Genomic DNA, 13,345 nt, shown 5'->3' on the forward strand with positions numbered 1-13,345 from the left:
TCACTCATCAAGTCTGGAGACTTCCATCATTCCACTGAAATTGCTTTTGACAGTCACAGGTATTGCCAAGCCAATTACATAATGTCACCATGTCATCTCAGCTTCATTCAGTGCAGTCAACCTGCCTCTCCATTGAAGACTTTTCTCTCTTGGCTTTTGTGACACCACATTCTGTGCCCCTTCATTCATGATGTCCCCATCATTCCCTTCCAGATGACTGCTTGCTCCTTTCCCTCTATAGGTTCTGAATTCCTCATGTGTCAGGTTCCTCCTATTTAGTTTAACTGGTTTCCTTTGTGTTGTCATCCAGAGCCACAATATTTTATATAATATTATACTATTGGCTCCCAGTCCCCACTTATACTGCAGACCAGGGATTGGAATACTCTCTCTGTGAAGTGCCTGAAAGTAAAGAATTCGTCTCTGCAGGCCACATAAAGCTCTGTTGCAACTACTCAACCCTGCTCTGTAGCATGAAAACAGCCAGAGACAAATATGTAAATGAATGTGCTATGTTCCAGTAGATGGAATGGCTGTGTTCTGATAAAATGAATTTTTTTCGGATACTGAAATTTGAATTTCATATCTTTTTCACATAATGCAATACAGGCACATTTCATTTTTTGTGCTTCGCTTTGTTGCACTTTGCAGCTTTGTTTTTTCAGCAGTTGAAGGTCTGTGGTAAGTCTGTGTCCAGCAAGTCTCTTGGTGCCATTTTCCCAACAGTGTTTGCTCACTTTGTGTCTCTGTGTCACATTTCGATAATTCTTGCAACATTTCAAACTTCTTCACGACTATTTTATTTGTTATGGTGATCTGTGATCAATGATCTTCGGTGTGTTGTAATTGTTTTGGGGTGTCATGAACTGCATCCATAGAAAATGGGAAACTTAATGGATAAGTGTTGTGTATGTTCTGACTGCTCCGCTGACTGGCCATTCCTCTGTCTTTCTCCTTGTCCTTGAGCCTCCTTATATTGAAATTAAACTAGTTCATCTCCCTACATTGGCCTCTAAGTGTTCAAGTAATAGGAAGAATCTCAAGCTAGAAATGATTAAGCTTAGTAAGTAAGACATATTGAAAGCCAAGATAGGCCAAAGGCTAGGCCTCTTGCATCAAACAATTATCTAAATTGTGTTTTGTCTTGAAAGAAATTGGAAGTGCTATTCCAGTGAAAAACACATGAGTGGTAAGAAAGCAAAACAGCCTAATTGCTGATGTGGAGAAGATTTTAGTGGTCTGGAGAGATGATCAGACCAGCTACAACATCCCCTAAAGCCAAAGTCTAATCCAGAGTAAGCCCTTAACTCTCTTCAGTTCTATGAAGGCCAGGAGAGGTGAGGAAGCTGCAGAATTAAAGTTCAAAGCTAGCAGAGGTTTGTTCAAGTGGTTTAAGAAAAGAAGCCATCTTCATAACATGAAAGTTCAAGTTGAAGTAATACGTGCTGATGTAGAAGCTGCAGCAAGTTATCCAGGAGATCTAGCTAAGACAATTAATTAAGGTGGAAACAGTGAATAACAGATTTTCAATGCAGTTTTATATTGGAAGAAGATGCCATCTAGGATTTTCATAGCTAGAAAGGAGAGGTCATTGCCTGGCTTTAAAACTTCAAAGGACATGCTAACTCTTTTGTTAGGGGCTGATTCAGCTGGTGGATTTAAGTTGAAGCCAGTGCTCATTTAACATTCTGAAAATCCTAGGGCCCTTAAGAATGATGCTAAATCCACTCTTCCTGTGCTGTGTACCTGGAACAACAAAGCCTGGATGACAACACATCTGTTTGCAGCATAGTTACCTGAATATTTTAAGTCCACTGTTGAGACGTAATGCTCAGAAAAAAAGATTCCTTTCAAAGTATTATTGACCACTGACAATGTACCTGGTCACCAAGAGCTCTGATAGAGATGTGCAGTGAGATGAATCTTGTTTTCATGCCTCCTAACACAACACAACATCTATTCTGCAGTCCATGGATGCAGGGGTAATTTCAACTTTTAAGTTTTATTATTTTAGAAATACATTTCATTAAGGCTCTGGCTGCCATAGATAGTGATTCCTCTGATGGATCTGGGAAAGTAAATTGAAAACCTTCTGGAAAGGATTCAACATTCTAGATGCCATGAAAAACATTCATGATTCATGGGAAGAGATCAAAATATCAACTTTAACAGGAGTATGGAAGAAGCTGACTCCAGCCCTCGTGGATGACTTGGAGGGCTTGAAGACTCCAGTGGAAGAAATAGCTGCAGCTGTGGTGAAAATAGCAAGAGAACTAGAATTAGAAGTGGAGCCTGAAGATGGGACTGCACTGCTGCAAGCTCATGATCAAACTTGAATGGATGAGGAGCTGCTTCTCATGGATGGGGAAGGAAAGTTGTTTCTTGAAATGGAATCTACTCCTGGTGAAGATGCTGTGAAGATTGTTGAAATAACAACAAAGGCTTTAGAATATTACACGCACTTAGTTGATAAAGCTATGGCAACATTTGAGAGGATTGACTCCAATTTTGAAAGAAATTCTGCTGGGGGTAAAATGCTATCAAGCAGCATCAGATGCTACAGAAAAATCATTCATGAAACGAAGAATCCATTGAAGTAGCAAACTTTGTCTTATTATAAGACATTTTGTCTTATTATAAGAAATTGCCATAGCCACACCAGCCTTTAGCAACCACCACCTAATTGGTCACCAGCCATAAACATCAAGGTAAGACCTCCACCAGAAAAAAAGATTATGACTTGCCGGTCTCCTCAGACAATGGTTAGCATTTTTTAATGGTTAGCATTTTTTAACAGTATTTTTATTTATTTTTTTTATTTTTAAAAAAATTAAAAATTTTTTCAGATTAAATCTTTATTTTTTTTACTTTTTATTTATTATATATTATTATTTTTAATATAATGTATTGTCATATTGGCTTACATACAACACCCAGTGCTCATCCCAACAAGTGCCCTCCTCAATGCCCATCACCCACTTTCCCCTCTCCCCCCAACCCCATCAACCCTCAGTTTTTTCTCTGTATTTAAGAGTCTCTTATGGTTTGCCTCCCTGCCTCTCTGTTTGTAACTTTTTTTCCCCCTTTCCCTTCCCCTCTGATGTTCTGTTAAGTTTCTTAAGATCCACATATGAGTGAAAACATATGATATCTTTCTCTGACTGACTTATTTCACTTAGCATAATACCCTCCAGTTCCATCCATGTTGCTGCAAATGGCATGATTTTATCCTTTCTCATCGCCAAGTAGTATTCCATTGTATGTATAAACCACATATTCTTTATCTATTCATCAGTTGATGGACATTTAGGCTTTTTCCATAATTTGGCAGTTTTTGAAAGCGCTGCTGTAGACATTGGGGTGCATGTGCCCCTACGAATCAGCAGTCCTTTATCCTTTGGATAAATTCCTAGCATTGCTATTGCTGGGTCATAGAGTAGTTCTATTTTTAACTTTTTGAGGAACCACCACACTGTTTTTTAGAGCGGCTGCACCAGTTTGCATTCCTACCAACAGTGCAAGAGGGTTCCCATTTCTTCACATCCTCGCCAGCATCCATAGTTTCCTGATTTATTCATTTTAGCCACTCTGACCGGTGTGAGGTGGTATCTCTGTGTGGCTTTGATTTGTATTTCCCTGATGATGAGTGATGTTGAGCATCATTTCATGTGTCTGTTGGCCATCTGGATGTCTTCTATGGATAAGTGTCTATGTCTTCTGCCCATTTCTTCATTGGATTATTTGTTTTTCGGGTGTGGATTTTGGTGATACTATATTAAAAAAATGTTTAATGTTTATTTTTGAGAGAGAGACAGAGTGGGAGTGGGGAAGGGACAGAGAGAGAGGGAGATACAGAATCCAAAGTAGGCTCCAGTCTCTGAGCTGTCAGCACAGAGCCCAATGTGGGGCTTGAACTCATGAACTGTGAGATCATGACCTGAGCTGAAGTCAGAAGCTTCAGGAGCTTCAGGAGCTGAAGTCAGGAGCCACCTAGGCACCCCAACAGTAAAGTATTTTTAAATTAAGGTATGTACATTGTTTTTTAGACATAATGCTACTACACGCTTAACAGACCACAGTATGTTGTGAACATAACTTTTATATGCACTGGCAAATCAAAAAATTCATTTGGCTTGTTTTATTGCAATATTCGCTTTATTGTGGTGTGAACATACAGTACCTCTGAGGTATGCCAGTATCAAACTTTTGTTTTTTCCCAACTATTTTAAAAAGTTAAAACCATTCTTAGATATTAGTAACCCCAAAACTGAAATACTTAGAAATAAATCTAACAAAATATGAACAAAATCTATAAGGAAAATTATAAAACTCTGACAGAAGAAATCAAAAGAACCAAATGGGGAGATATTCTGTGTTCATGTTCATGCTGATGTTCATGAGTAGGAAGACTCCTGTTGTTAAGATGTCAGTTCTTCCCAATTTCCTAATTTGACCTATAGATTCACTGTAATCATAATCCTAGCAAGTTATCTTGTGGGTATCAACAAAGGGATTCCAAAGTTTATACGGAGAGGCAAAAGACCAAGGATGACTAACAAAATATTGAAGCAGAAGAACAAAGTTGGAAGACTGGCATTACCTGACTTCAAGAGTTACTCTAAAGCTACTGTAATCAAAACAGTGTGGTAGTGGTGAAAGAATAGCCACACAGATCAATAGAACAGAATAGAGAACCCAGAAGTAGACTCACATAAGTGTGGTCAACTGGTCTTTGACAAAGAAACAAAGATAATATAACGGATCAAAGATAGTCTTTTAAACAAATCGTGATGGAACAATTAGACATCCACATGCAAAAAAAAAAAAAATGAATCTAGACAAAGACTTTACATTCTTCACCAAAGGTAATTCACAATGAATCACCAACCCTAAATGTAAAATGCGAAACTGTAAAACTGCTAGAAGGTAATAGGAGACACTCAGATAACTTAGGGTGTAGTAATGACTTTTTAGATATAGCACCAGAGGCATGACCCATGAAGGAAAGAATGGATAAATTTAACTTCATTAAAATTAAAAACTGTACTGCAAAAGTCAATGTCAAGAGAATGACAATATGAGCCACGAACTGGGAGAACATTACAAAACTAAACATGTTCTTACCATACAATCCAGCAATCACACTTCTTGGTATTTACCCAAAGGAGTTGAAAACTTAATGTCCACACAAAATCCTGCACATGGATGTTTATAGCAGCTTTATTCTTAATTGCCAAAAGCTGGAAGCAAGCAAGGTGTCCATCAGCAGGTCAATGGATAAACTATAGTAAATCCAGACAATGGAATATGATCCAGTGCTAAGAAAAAATGAGCTATCAAGCCATGAAAAGACATAGAGGAAACTTAAATGCATATTAGTACCTGAAAATAGCGAATCTGAAAAGGTTGCATACTTTGGAAGGCCAATTGCAGTTGACCCTTGAATAAAGTGAGGGTTACGGGCACCGTCTCCTTCCTCATGCAGTTGACAATCATGTAGAACTTTTCACTTCCACAAAACATAACTACTAATAGCCTAATGTTGACCAGAAGCCTTTCCCATAGTATAAACACAAATTCTATATATGTATTTTATACTATAATATTACAATAAAGTGATATAGAGAAAAGAATGCTATTAAGCAAATCATGAGAGTATACATTATAATACTATACTATATTTATCAAAAAAATTCCACATATAAGTGGACCTATGCAGTTCAAACACCTGTTGTTCAAAGGTCAACTGCATATGACATCCTGGAAAAGGAAAAACTATGGAGTAAAAAGATCAGTGGTTTTCAGGGGCTGGGGGGTGGGAAGGGAGGAATAGGGTGGAGTACAGAGGATTTTTAGGGCAGTAAAAAAACTTTGATACTATAATGGTGGTTAGATGTCATTATACGTTTATCCAAACCTAACATCTGGAGTGAACATAATGTAAGCTGTGGACTTTGGGTGATGAGAATGTATTAATGTAGGTTAATCAGTTGTAACTACTGTATCACTCTGGTGGGAGATGTTGATAATGGGGGAGGTTATGCATGTGTTGGGGGCAGGAGGTATAAGAGACTTTGTGTACTTTCTGCTCAATTTGTTGTGAATTTAAAAGTGCTCTCAAAAAGAAATTTTATTAGAAAAAATAAAACTAAATTTTGAAAAATGCAAGTAAAAAAGTTTTTCTTAAACTATTTTTAGCTCATAGGTCATACAAAAATATGTGATTGGAAAATTTGGTATGGGGCTTGTAGCTTGTCAACTAGACTCATATCGTTCCGTATTTCGATATCTCCATTTGGATGACTAATAGGCATTACAAACTTAACATATCCCAAAATGAAACTGGTGATCCTTCCTCCAAACCTTTCTCTCCTTGTTTTTCTCTTGCCAATCGGTAGCCCTGCAGTCTACCCCGATGGCCAAAACCTAGACTATGAGCACCATGCAACAAGGGAACTTGTTTGTCTTGTTTATAATCGTATCCACAGTTCCTAGAAAGGTGCCTGGAATATTGTAAACACTCAGAAAAGGTTTGCTAATTGAATGGGTGAATTTCTCTGCCCTCAGTTTCTTCATTTGGCATGTGGGAGTGATATTTACCTTGCAGGAGTGATGAGTGGGAAAGGGTGTGAGAAGGAAAGAAAACCTATGAAATTACCTCACAAGGTACCCGGTACATGGTGGGCAGTATACAAACTGGCAATAGGGGATAATTATTTGTGAAGTAGATTTATTTTTTTTATGGAATTGAATAAAAAATACCAGGCATTATTCTAAGAATTTTACTTGGGTTATCTCATTTTATCCTTATGAAGACTTTATGCAAGTAAGTAGTAGTCATCTCCCATTTTTTGTACAACAGTGCTAAAAACAAACCTGTTAATGACTTGCCCACATTCCTACAGTGGACCCTACAGCCATAGTTTACCTCCATTCTTCTTAAAGCAAATACAAGGGATTTCCCAAATGAAACTGGATATGAATGATATTTTTCATGTGAAAAATAGAAATATTTTTCTATGAAATGAGGCATTCACAGTGAAGAGCTCTTTTAGCATACTGTGGCCACCACTGTTTTGGCATGAATTACCCCATAGCATAATCATCTCCTCGGGTTCTTTGTTTTTATTTGTGCTTGAGTACCTAGCAGTGACAAAGTAGTAGCCAACTATAAGTGAACATTGGAATTAGCCCTATTCATTCTTGCAGAGCCCTTCCATCTTCGGATGTCAGCATTTTTTAGTAATTTTTTTTCTTGTTTGGTCATATTAGCATTGTAAGAAACTAGCTCTGTGTGGAGAAGCCCAGCTTCACTAATAAAGCTCTGTGGGATGAACCCTCCCATGTTCATCACACTTGAAAGAACACTGGTTATAAAAGTAAGTCTTAATAATTAATTCGGCTTTTCTTATAACCTGTAATGACTTTCATGTTTCATTATATTTAATAGCTGGGACTGCTTATTTCTCTTAGAAACTATCAAAAATTTGTTCTGCTTTTTCAAATAATTGGGCCATATTTTTCTAGGTAATGCAAGTATGTATAATTTAACTTTACATTTTGTTAAATAATATATTTTATTAATTTAAACATAATGAAGAAAACTATGTTGGAAATGACTGTCTGACAGACCTATTGATCTCAGAGCTTTGAAATGCCAGGATCATGCTAATGGAGAAGGAGCCAAAAGAAAGGGATGGGGGTTGTTCATACACTATAAAAGAACCAAGTTTTTTCATATGAAGAATTATTTCACAAGTTTGGTGAAATGAATTGTCTTTAGCCAAGTACTCCTACAGCCCTGTGTGCCTACCCCTGTTGTAGCATTAATTACACCACAGCTTCATAATTCCTTTTGATTTTTTTCTTCTGTCTCTCCTCGAGCACCTAGCTGGAGTATTTCATCCGTCATCCTGTGGCATGTCCTAAAATAGGAAAGGAAGAACTAGTCCCAGCAGCAACATCTATAGACAGAAACATCCTCTAAATTGCATTAATGGTCCTAAGTGAAATTTTTGCAGACAAGGCAGCATGTAGTTTTCCTGGCAGTGGAGTCTTAGTGTCCTTATTTATTCTTAGGTTTCTTCTCAGCATCCTGGAGAAGGGCGTGCTTCTGTAACCTGCCTGTAACCTTAGAAATTTCAAATTAACCAGATGAGGATGTATAAACTTAGGAAGAAAAATTTAGAATCTCAAAGCAATTTCCACACTTTTATTTTTTTACTAGGGTATTTTTATTATTATTTTACCTTTGTGGCTTTTAGCATTCTTGAAAAATATCATGAAAATCAGCTTTGTTTTCTCTCTTTTCGTATTCCAATACATGGAAAAGAATACATGGATTCTTTTTTTTCTATAAATTGAAGATAAATTAGTATTTTTAAAAGTTTAATATTGAGATCCTTTAGAAATTTGTATAAGTGTACTGGTATATTTGGAGGAAAGCCACCTGACAAAATTTGTAACATAAAGACTTAATAATCAAATCATAAATTCATTATATACCTCACCCAACCCATAGGTTACCTTTACTTAAACATATGATTACAACTGTTAGTTGAAATGTCTGTTGTGTCCTTTTATTTAATTCCTTCAATTAGATAATCCTTATTAAGGATTAGCATCTGACCAGGCTCCTCCATAGAGGCTTTTGACATTTTTTAACATTTTCCTCAGGAACTATATTGTTTAAGCCTGCGAATTTCTTTAATAAGTAAATCTAGAGTGCTCTTCTAGCATGTTCAATAGCAACGAACATGAAATAGGATAGGTAAAACTAAGGTATACACACATAACTCACTCAGGGCTAAAACAGTTACATGCAAAGGAAACAGACAATAGCTAACATTTATTGCAGATTAACCATAAATAGATACTGTGCTAAGAGCCATGACCTGTGCTCTGGTTGCCTGAATGATATCCATTTCCTTTTTTTCTTTCTAGAGAATTCCAATTTGATTTGGAACAATAGTGTGTGTAACCATAAAGAGTCCTGTTTCCCAGGTTCTTTTCCACTATGGGTAGCCGCATGACCTCGTCCTGACAAATGAAATGGAAATGGAAGTCTATGTAGCAGAGTTTGTAGGAGATCTGTTGTTTCCCGGTAAATAATGACAGACTCAACTGGCACTTGGTTTTTGTTTTTGCCCTCTCTTTTCTTTATGCTTTGACTGCAAATGCAATGCCTGGAGGTATAGTAGCCATTTTGTGACCCTGAAACTATGGCCTATGATTGGCCAAATAGAATACAAGTAGTCTGGCTTGGTGGTACTCCAAGCTGCCTAATCCATTTTATGAGAAATGTAAGTCACATACTTGTTTTGAGCCCTTTTGTTGACACACAGCCACACACAGTTATAATGATACATATGCATTTTCTCAGTCCTTAAAACAATCTTTGGGTATAAATATTTATTTTCATGTATTGATGAGGACACTGAGGCACACAAAATTGAGTAGTTTTCCTGATCTCATTCTTCCAGCAAGTGTAGGAGCCAGGCTTTGAAGTCAGGCAATGTGACCTAGAGCCATGGACTTCGTTCACTATACATCAGTATACATCTCTGGTAGTTTGGAGTCCCAGGAGATTAATCCCAGCTGGAGGCTGGGGTGGGGGAAGACTTTGCAAACTTTGTATAGGAAATGAACTTAGAATCTTGAATGAGTAGAATTTTGAAATAGGGAGACTGAAGAAGTTAGGGCATTCGAGGTGGAGGAAAAAATGCTGCCTCAGTGTGGAGAGCAGTGGGCTGTTGGCTGTAGTAAAGGGACCATAGGCTGCATCAGTGGAAATACATTTTTAAAAGAAGGTTGTGGCCACATCATGATAGTTTCCAAATACAAGGACAAAAAGTTTGAACTGTATCCATAAATTGGGACCTAATTTGTGGAGATCTGCTGAATTCTAATTAGTATTCAGATCGAGCACGGCAGCAAAAATTTATGAACAATTACCCAAATAATAGAGACATATAGAAAGTAGAATTCATATGTTTTATTATCCTTCCTTGAATTATTTTGTTCGTTTCTAAAAATAAACTTAGGGTGTCAATTACAGACGTGCAATATGTGAGCAATTTAGAAAATAATTTTGCTTTAAACATAGGCGCCACCTGGTGGATAAAAAATCCTTAGTCTAACGGCTTTGAAACAAAACCTAAATTGATGGCAATTTCACATAGCTAGATCTTATTCTGTCTATAAGAAGTCTTTTGAAAAGCTTTATGCAAAGGATTTCATTTATGCGTCTTAAATATTTGATCATTTGAAAGTTATCTGCACTGTTGTATTCAATTTACTTGATGGTTTAGATATTCAAAATCATAATAAGTTACCATTTCTCTATACTACATAGAAAAAAAAATCCGAAAGAGACAAAGCATGAAAAAGAGAAAAATGTGCTCCCTTATCCTTATAAATAGTATTAAGACCATCTAATTTGCAATTGTTTGGATGCTTGCAAAAATGCTTATGCTGCTGTGTGCACAGTTATATGTTTCGTAGAGACTTTGTCTGGCTTTAATGTGTTCGACTCTTCAGGCTACTCTATCAGTAAATCTAGAAGTTATTTAAAAGTCTCCTAAAGCAAGAAATGAAGAAGATAACTTCGAAGAACTGAGATACAAAATTTTCTGAAGATGCCAATACATCTGTTCATAAGGCAGAAAAAAAGGTTGCACTGAGACTTGCCATGGCTATTAAAGGCAGTCCCTGCCAGTAGCTAATCCAAGAAGTAAGGTGAAAGTGGGAGAGAAAATAAAGAGAAGAAAAAGAAGAACACTGAGCCAGAATTAAGAGGGTGGATGCTTGGTGATGTGGGAGAAGAAGCTGAAGAAGGAAATTCAGGGACACCTTGGGGTCTGTGTGCTATGTCAGCCCTACCCCACCCTCCCAGAGCCCAGCCAGGTGAGTCTGGGCTGACAGAGATGACCCATCTCATCATGTCCTGTGCAGAATCTCACCTCAGGCTCCATTCTCCTCTTTCAGGAGTCTTTCGGCCCCATGTCCTGCTTGAAGGTATTGCTGGGACCAGGAGCCCCTGCCTCATTCCAGGTTGGAAGGGCTTCATTAGAGATTGTGCCAGTTCAGCTCTCCACTACCAGCCCTGCTTAGACTGGTGTCCAGAGGACACATTTGGATTGCGTACTCAAGAGTGCCTCCTTCCACTGGGCAATTGGACCAACCTCATGACTGAATTCTGATGTAATAACTCTCAGTGGTATCTTTAGAGACCACCACCTTCTAGCCACTTTGTGACTTTTATGTCTACTTAGAGTTTATCAGACCACCCAGCGTCACCCTGGCCATAACTAGTGAGTTCTTAGGGAACTCATGCGGAGTCTCAGAATTTGGGGTAGGCGTCAGATGTGGACCTTAGTTCACATAACCTAGCTTGCCACAAACTGCGGGAGAGGTTCCATAATGAGATTGTCATGTCCCCAGCAAGCACTGTTCAGCTCCCCCTTTCAAGTTCAGCTTCCTGTATTCTGCCATCTAGAGGTCAGAGGTGAGTGGATGGCAGGGAGAAAATATTACATCCAGATGGCCCTGTGAACAAGAGGTACTCACACCCCACCTAGTCCGGTCTGAACAAGTCCCAGCTCTGCTTCCACCCAGCCACGTGAATGTCACTGACGGAAGAGGAAATGCCAATCCAGTTTGGCAGCTTTAATGGTTTGTACCTTCCCCCACTGCCTTCTGGACCACTTGGCTTTATGCATCCTTGATACATTTCTTGTTGTCTTTGGTTATTCAGACATTTGAGTTGTCCCCTGTTGATACCTCTGTCTGAGCTAAACTCCTCCAATTTGATGAGTGACTGGAGGTGTCAAGCCACTACCATTAGCTGCCACTCCACCACTTAATGCTCTTAACTCTCAGGGGACACCCCCCCTTCCTATAGGTGGTCCTCGAGTGACCCTTGCCCCCTGCCTGTCCTGCTTTGAGTGCCAGACCAGATGTTGATGGGTACATGATTCTGAAAGGCCTAAGTGTAACCAGCATATGCTTTGCAGCACTTAAACTTAGCTGCCTTAGTTGTCTTCTGCAAATGGGTGTGTTTGAGATTGCTTCCTTCTGCAGAAGGCTGTTTTCGGCCAGTCCTTCTAGAAGCTGATAGGCACGTTCATCATACTGTAAATCATGAGGAGATTAAACCTTTGTACTCCTGCCCAAACACAAATTCTCTGGAAAAATATATTAGAACAACCAATCACCAAAGATAACAAAGCTGAATTTGAAAGACTTCAGTGCAAGTGAGGCTTGCCAATGCGCATCCTGTTCCCATAGGTGTGACCCAGCTTTCCTGGTAGGGGTTTGATTTTTGTTTTGTTTCTATTTTTTTTTCCAAACTGTGTCCTTTAAACACACTTAGGGATTTTCTGCACTAAGGCATCTTCTAGGAAAACTTATAATAAGAGAAGAAGAAAAAAAAACAAAAAAACGCACAGAACAAAAACCAAGAAACAAAGGCAAAAACAATCCCGGTCTGGGTGCCTCCTGTGAGGGTTTCTCGAAGTGAGCCCGCTGGACATGTTACACATGCTATGGAATATTCATCTTGTCTGTCTGTGATATCTGTCTTTATGTTTGGCATTGCTGAGCCTTGAAGGTTATCATGCATGCCAGTCGTGTGAAATAAGCACAGCTGACAGGATTTAAAGGCTAAGACTAACCTTTCTAATCCATCTATTCCCCATTCTGCGCCTTAGGCCATGCCTCTTCTGCAAGAATATACTACATCCTTGCTTCTGTGATGGGAGCTGCGATAATTTCCTGAATGTCAGTCAAAGCCTGTTTCCTCAAGGAGCTGGAGAAATTCAGGCTTCTCCTTCTGACTAGATGGGAAAGGAGCTATAAAGAATTTTGAGAGCAAGATGAGCATGGATATTTTTGCCACGTGTGCTTAACTTTTTCACTTTTTTAGTACAGAATATAATTTATAATCCCTTTCTTCTTATATTTTACTAATCAATGAAATTAATTCTGAATTTAAAAATATACCGAGAGATAATTCATCAATATTTATGGAAATAGGTTTATCAATATGGAAAGCTATGTGCTGGGCATTGTTCTCAGTGCTGGGGGTACAAAATAGACCAAGTCCCTGCTCTCCTGGATCTTATATCCTGTGGGTGGAGAAACATAAAATAATCAAATAAATAAATACATATGATGTCGAGAGGTGGTAAGTACTAGGAAGGATAAAGCAAAGGAAGGAGATAAGGAATGAGGGTGATGGGGAGCAAGGTACTCTTTTACCTAGAATGGCCACAGAAGTCCTCTCAGGTAAGATGATATCTGAACAGAGGTCTGAGGTCATGAATGAGTGAGCCATACTGGTATC

The 13,345-nt window shown here is 38.4% G+C and overlaps 1 protein-coding gene across 16 annotated transcripts in view; it reads left to right on the top strand.

The window, feature by feature from the left end:
- The window catches only part of KLHL32 (kelch like family member 32), a 244,189-nt gene that overhangs the window by 111,438 nt on the left and 119,406 nt on the right, over positions 1-13,345 (top strand). The gene's annotated exons all lie outside the window — the stretch shown is intronic.

Source organism: Panthera leo, chromosome B2 (genome assembly GCF_018350215.1).
Source record: "Panthera leo isolate Ple1 chromosome B2, P.leo_Ple1_pat1.1, whole genome shotgun sequence".
In the NCBI taxonomy this organism is placed as follows: domain Eukaryota; kingdom Metazoa; phylum Chordata; class Mammalia; order Carnivora; family Felidae; genus Panthera; species Panthera leo.